Source organism: Sparus aurata, chromosome 9 (genome assembly GCF_900880675.1).
Source record: "Sparus aurata chromosome 9, fSpaAur1.1, whole genome shotgun sequence".
Classification (NCBI taxonomy): Eukaryota; Metazoa; Chordata; class Actinopteri; order Spariformes; family Sparidae; genus Sparus; species Sparus aurata.
The window spans coordinates 32,501,258-32,507,772 of NC_044195.1; positions in this window are offsets into that span (position 1 = coordinate 32,501,258).

Consider the following 6,515-nt stretch of genomic DNA (forward strand, 5'->3'; position numbering starts at 1 on the left):
TCTCTTAAGAAGCCATTTTCTGGAGGCTTGAATTTAAACGTGTTGAAACTGTAACAGATGTCCTGTAACCAATCCAGCATCTATCTATCTATCTATCTCGGCTCTCAGTGGGTGAGAAGCGGCAGACGCTCAGTGCAGGTCGCGACACTGACGCACCTTCAGGCCAGGTAGAAACTCCAATTTCAGCGAGACCACATGTCTTTGAAGTGTTGGAGGAAACTGGAGCACCCGGAGGAGACACGTTAGCTTCACACAGACGGTCCTCAGCAGGGCGACGCGACAGCTCCTATCGCTGTCTCATGTTTTTCCTAAACTGAAATATTGTGCTGCGTCTGCTTTTATCTCCCTCCTCCCGTCACACGCCGCTCTCCGCCGCCACCTCTAACCTCTCCAGATTGCACTCGGCTTTTCACGCCACGGTTATTTTGAAGGCCGGCGGTTCGGAGGATTTCTTGATGTGATATTTTTCCACAATATGATTTTTTTTTTTTCTCTCTCTCTCTGAGTTGCAGCTCTGTATTCTCCACCGTGCTGACATTTGATGGTAATAAAATCCAGACTCCAAAGATGTTTTTTTTTTGTTTTCTACCGAGGCGATGCGACAGTTTTGAGCTCTCAGTAGTTTTTCCAGCTCTGTGCTTTGGCAGAAAGTGTGGGAATTGTGTGATTTTACTTCAGGTTAGAGTTTTGTTTTCATGCACGTTTGTCTTTTATGGTAATTCCTTCAATCTATCACAAAAAATAAGTTTGTCCTTCTTGGGATTAATATGCATCTTGAAGAAATACTCCCAAATTGTAAGGTCCCAAATTGTTGAATGTGAGATTTCCATATCTTTTACATTATAAAGCAGATCCTCATAGTCACTTTAAGATTGTTTAAATAAGTGTGTTATATCAACATTCACCCCCAGAACTGTTGTTTGCACCAGGCTGTAAACATGTTTTCTTCTGCTGTAATGTTAACGTGATGTTTTGCGGTGACAGACTCTAGTGGTCGTCCGAGGAAATTGAGTTTTTTGGTACCTAGCTTAATCTTTTATCACCTAGGAGGCACGTTAAGATGCTCCACAGAGCTGAGAGTGATGATTGATTGATTACTCCGGCTCAAAATGTATTCAGTGTCCCTTTTATGTATAAATCTGGAGCGTCAATGAGAAAAACAAGCCACTCGGCACCATCTGCTGACCAGGAGAAGCAGGTTGTTGGGTTGTATGCGTCTTAAGACCAATTTTTATTCCATACAGCACACTTGAAATTGATGTTACTTATTCCTTTACTGAAGCATCGTGGCCGTATGGAGGCTGCTCCTCAGAAACACTTCCTCCCCCATCAGTCTCACCTCCTCGAGCTCCAGCTCTGGCAGAAAAGAGGCAGCTGGGGTCAAACACCTTCCTCAGAGGACTCCATCAGTAAGAGCTCTTCAACGAGTCACCCTCACTATCTCATGTGCAGACAGCTGTGGTGGTGGTGCTGGTGGTGCTGGTGGTGGTGGTTCAGCTCATTCTCTTCCACTTCTCTGCAATGCAAGAGAGCACTTGTGCCCGGTGGAAAGAAGTTCAGGGATGCGGAGGGAATGTGAGATAATTTTTTGGCCTTCACCGTGAGGTTACCGACCAGAGGGAAGTCTCTGGAAGACCTGAGTCCGGCCAGGAAAATCATTTCTAGTTCATCCTTGCCCAAGGGTACATTTTTCAGCGCTGCAGAATATTAAAATCCTGACTCTTGCCGTTACAAACATGAGCAGCCTTAGACAGCACAGCGGTGAGTTTTAAAGACGCTGCTGCAAGAAATACAGTCAGGAACGACTTTCTTATCGAGCATCAATCACGCCAAAGGATTTGTTTATAAAGATTAAACACAATTTACTGTTTGCACACTTGATCAGTTCCTCTGGCTGCCCTGTGTTTGAGCTTAACAACACAACAGGTAATCAATAAATTGCCAACTGACTGATATTCCGATATGGTGACAGTGACACCCAGCGTTAACAACAGGAACTGCATCTCAGTGCAGTAAGAAACACAAAATATTTTAACTTTACAGTAACTCATGGGCTGTTGCAATTAAGATGTGGGCCGTAGTTCAAACACCACCAGCCTCAATCAAATTTACAGGAAATATGATTGAACAGAAAAGTTAATTAAATGGTGTCTAATCAAACATTTCTTGCAGTTTCACAGGAGGATCCAGGACTCGTGAACAGTGTTGTTAAGTTGGTCTGATGCTTTCCAGCAAATAAAAAACTCTCCCAAATATGATCTTTAATCATCTGTATTGTGATTCATCACAATGTTTCCCAGAACTGCCTTTAACAGCCGGGTAGCTGAGTTAACCATTGAACAATTAATCAAGAATCCGAATGCAACTGTTTTCCTTTTATCGACCTTTTCATCGACCCAACTGCCAGAATAAATGACAGCAATGTACATTTGTGCAAACCGTGTTCAAACCTTACGTTCTAGGTGCTGTATCGTAGGCAACTATTTCTTAAAGATGTTTCGCCTCTAATCTACGATGTTTCTCATGGTTACATTTTCAGTTTTTATCTTTCGTTAAAAAAAAACCCTTGGTTAGGGTGAGGAAAAGATCAAGATTTGACTTTGAACTAAAGTTCAGCAGTCGTTGGCCCGACTTTCATCAAAAATATCAGATTTTTTTTCGCCACAAACTCGACTGGAAATTCTCTTGAAAACTCTTAACAAACAATGAAATGCTTTACAAAAAAAGTTGCAACTGATGTTTATAAAACGTATAAATGGTTAATAAATACTGTAGTCGATCTGTAAACATTATTTAGATGAACGTTATAAAGTTGCAGTTGATGTTTATACATCATACATTGATATATACAGACAGACATCATTCCAACTATGAAGAAGTTACATGACTTTTATACGTTCAGCTACAGAAACCATTCAACTATCAAAATGTTCAGCTTCTTAAGGACATTATTGCTTGTATTTTTTTATCTACTAGACTTTTGGAAATATTCAGTTTTTACAAAAATTGTTTTCATAAACAAATCTGCAAACTTTTTCCCATTCATTCTTATGAGGATTTTTTTCTAATTATGTTCTGCTACTACTTCAGCATATGTTCAGCATTTAAGCTCTTTCAGCCGTGTATTTTTCAGCTTTCTGCCTTTTCAGCTTTTTCAAATATTCAGCTTTTTCACAAAATAAAATACAAAGGAAGTGAATGGAAAAATCTTCAAATCCTCTTCAAACCCACCCGTCTTTCAACCACTTCTTGTCCCTCATACTTTTAGCTATAGACAACATTCCAACCTTTAACAAGTAACAAGACTTTGAACTATTCGGTATGTGTTCAGCTTTTTAAAATCTTTTACGGTTTTGAAATCATCACAGTTTTAGTTTTAAGTTTTTTTAGCTGGTTTTCTGATTTTATAATAGGTGCGTATTGCGTGAGCTGGAGTGCATGACATCATCGCTAAAGTGGCGAGCAGCTGGAAAAACTTGAGAGAAAGTTCTATTTCACTAGATTTGAATCCCACATCTTTTACTTCAAATAAAACATATATACATAGAAATGTAGGAAATCTTGTTGGCATTCAGCTGATGGTCTTATTTCAGATGTGGGACTTACATGTTTTGCTGTGGAAGCCCGAGAGCGACAAGCACACGTAATTTGGGCCTAAAATTCTGGAGGAGAGCAGATGGTACCAGTTTTGTCTCTCACTCTAGTGCCCTCATTTTTCACTCTACAGAAATAAAAAAGACACCACTGAGTTCAGCAATGTCTCCTGTTACTCATTGTATAAATATTTTTGCATAATTATTACACTTTCCTCACTACTCGCAGGAGTTAGGGAGGTGTTTTTCTACGTAATTACAATTTCTCCAATTCACTCTTATGGGGAAATTTTCAACCGTGGTTCCAGTGTGGTGTTTACGTTTGAGCTGTTGTTGCCGGGCAGACGTGTTCTTTGGAACTGAACTTTACTTTTCCACATCAGAGACCACTGCGGGCTGCAACCGTCCTTCTGTTGGTAAATTGGATTATTTCTTTATTATGACACTGGAGTAAGTTCATAGTTGACCATTTTCACCATGAAGAAGCAGCTGTGCTAAAATACCACAGTGTAAACATCCTGTGTAATGTTTCTCTTCCACATTCAGGTGTCCAGAATTTATTTTGGGTGGTCCAGTTTCTGAGGCCATTGACATGTGGACCCTGGGCTATGTTATGTTCAAGATGATCTGCGTCAAACTCCCGTTCGTAGACTCTCAGTATGAGATGGTAAATCATCTGAGTTTGTCAATTACTTCCAGATGCTGAGCATTGTCGAGTTCCTGGGTCAGCCAGCGGACCATGTTCTTGACGCTGCTCGATTGTCTAAGTATTACTTCCACAAGACCGAGTCCAAAAGCTGGAAGGTCGAGATACCACAATGAAACTTCTCTGACCTTTACAGAAGTTATTTAATCTTTCATTTTGACATTTGGCCACATTTTAAAGTTTAATCATTCAGAGGAACGTTAATACAAACACTTTGGACCTTCTTTTAGACTCCTTTGGAAAAGCTTGGACGCGGCCACAGCAGAGTCAAAAAGGCGTACAAGTTCAAGTAAATTTCATTGTCGCTCTGATTGATTGTAAGTTCATGATCGTGAGGATGACTTCACTAATGCTGGATTTGACGGTTGTTTCCTCAACTAGATGCGTTTGGAGAAAAACAACAGAGTTGAGGCAGAAGAGCGAGAGCAGTGTGTCCAGCTCCTGAAGGCCATGCTCAGAATCGATGCCGATGAGCGGATCACATTCCATGTGAAGTACTCGCTCATCCGTTCATCACCAAGCACTACCTGATGTAAGAGTGTTTGATCAATGTAATGTTGTGTTTCCACGACAACAATGTAACAGTGAGCGGTTATAAAACTCATCCCTCAGGTTGAAGGGAGACAAGACAAGACAAACATACGACAATTACCTTGTTTGTGTGTGTTTAGGCTGAGCCGAGCCGGTCTTCTTCACTCGAACTACCAAAATTCTACCTTCAGGTGTGATCACGGTTCGTCCTGCCTAAGTCGACAACAAACTGGTGCTGGAAGATCTGGAGAGCGCAGACAGGTGAGATGAGGAAAATGGGAATCAGGTGGCTTTTTTTTTTACTCGCTTCCAAATCAAATCCACAAGCTAGCTAGAGCTAGTTTCAGCTTTAAGATGTGACGGCAATAACAGCAATAACTTTTTGTGTGTGTTTAGTTTTCAATCTGGGCCGAGCGAGACAGCCTCAGTGAGCGACACCAAGTATCTAAGGACCCAGCCTCCTGTGGAAAGGAACACTCACCTTTACCTGTGTCTGCATTGTTTTTAGTTTTTATGTATGGTTGGGATATTTAAGGTCCTTTTGATTTTCAGAAGACATCGGAACAAAGACAAAGAGACAGAAGAAGAAGAATTGCTTCCAACGCGTCCTCTCTTAGCTGAAAAAGACCTTCAAAGATAAGACTGAAATAATTGTTTTTTGGATCCAAGGAAGAACGACTAAATGTCTCTGATCTGCTGCCGCATTATGAACCATCCAGACATCTGGGATCGTCAGGTACCGGTCTGCTTTCAATCCCCAGAGTCAGAACTAAACATGGAGAAGCAGCTTTCAGATACTATGCGCCACATATTTGGAACAAACTCCCTGAAAATTGCAGGTCTGCTCCTACTCTCACCTCTTTTAAATCAAGACTTAAAACATTTCTTTTTGCCACTTCTTTTAACTGAAGCAATTCAAGTCTTTGAACGGCATTGTGACTTTTATTCTACAGTGTTGTTTCTTTTAAAGCTTTTCTATATATATATCTACAAATAAACGTGCCTTGCCTTCAGCCTCAGTGTTACCTGCAGGGCTGTTTAAAGGTTTTTAAGCATGATTTTCCAAACTTCTGGTGTTATGCCAACAAAACCCTCATAGATCTTCTGAGGGCAGGACGATGGTTCAGTGGTTAACAGCAGAGAAAACTGGTTTCTCGGCCTTCTTCTGTCTGTCTGAAGTTTTATCTTTCTCCCCCGTGTCTGCTTGGGTTTTTCCTCCGGGTGCTCCAGTTTGTCCCGAATACGAAAGAAAATATGCAGCTTGTTCAGGGGCAGATCTAATCACAGACTGTATTTGCCTGAAAAGCCCTCATACCGTCTTCTTCAGCACATTCCCTCCTATCTGTTTATTTCCTCTGATTGTGATCCTCAGCCCTCAGGACGTAGGTGAACTTCAGCTGTCATCAAGCGATGAAGCTGCAGCTTCTACGAGTGACAGCTTTGTCGTCCGAGACGTCGACTGCAGCTCGTCCGAGTGTCTGCGTGGGTTTTTTATCCGGGTGCTCCGGTTTCTTCCCACACTCATTAATTAGTTGAGTTATCTTAGTTATGTTAAGTTAGACAGTTTTTATTTACTTTTCCAGAAAAGCTTCAATCAGTCAATAAGAAATAAGAGAAAATTTTAAGAAAACTCAAAAAGAATTGACCTCAAAATCCTGCTGTTGGTTTATAAAGCGCGGAATGGT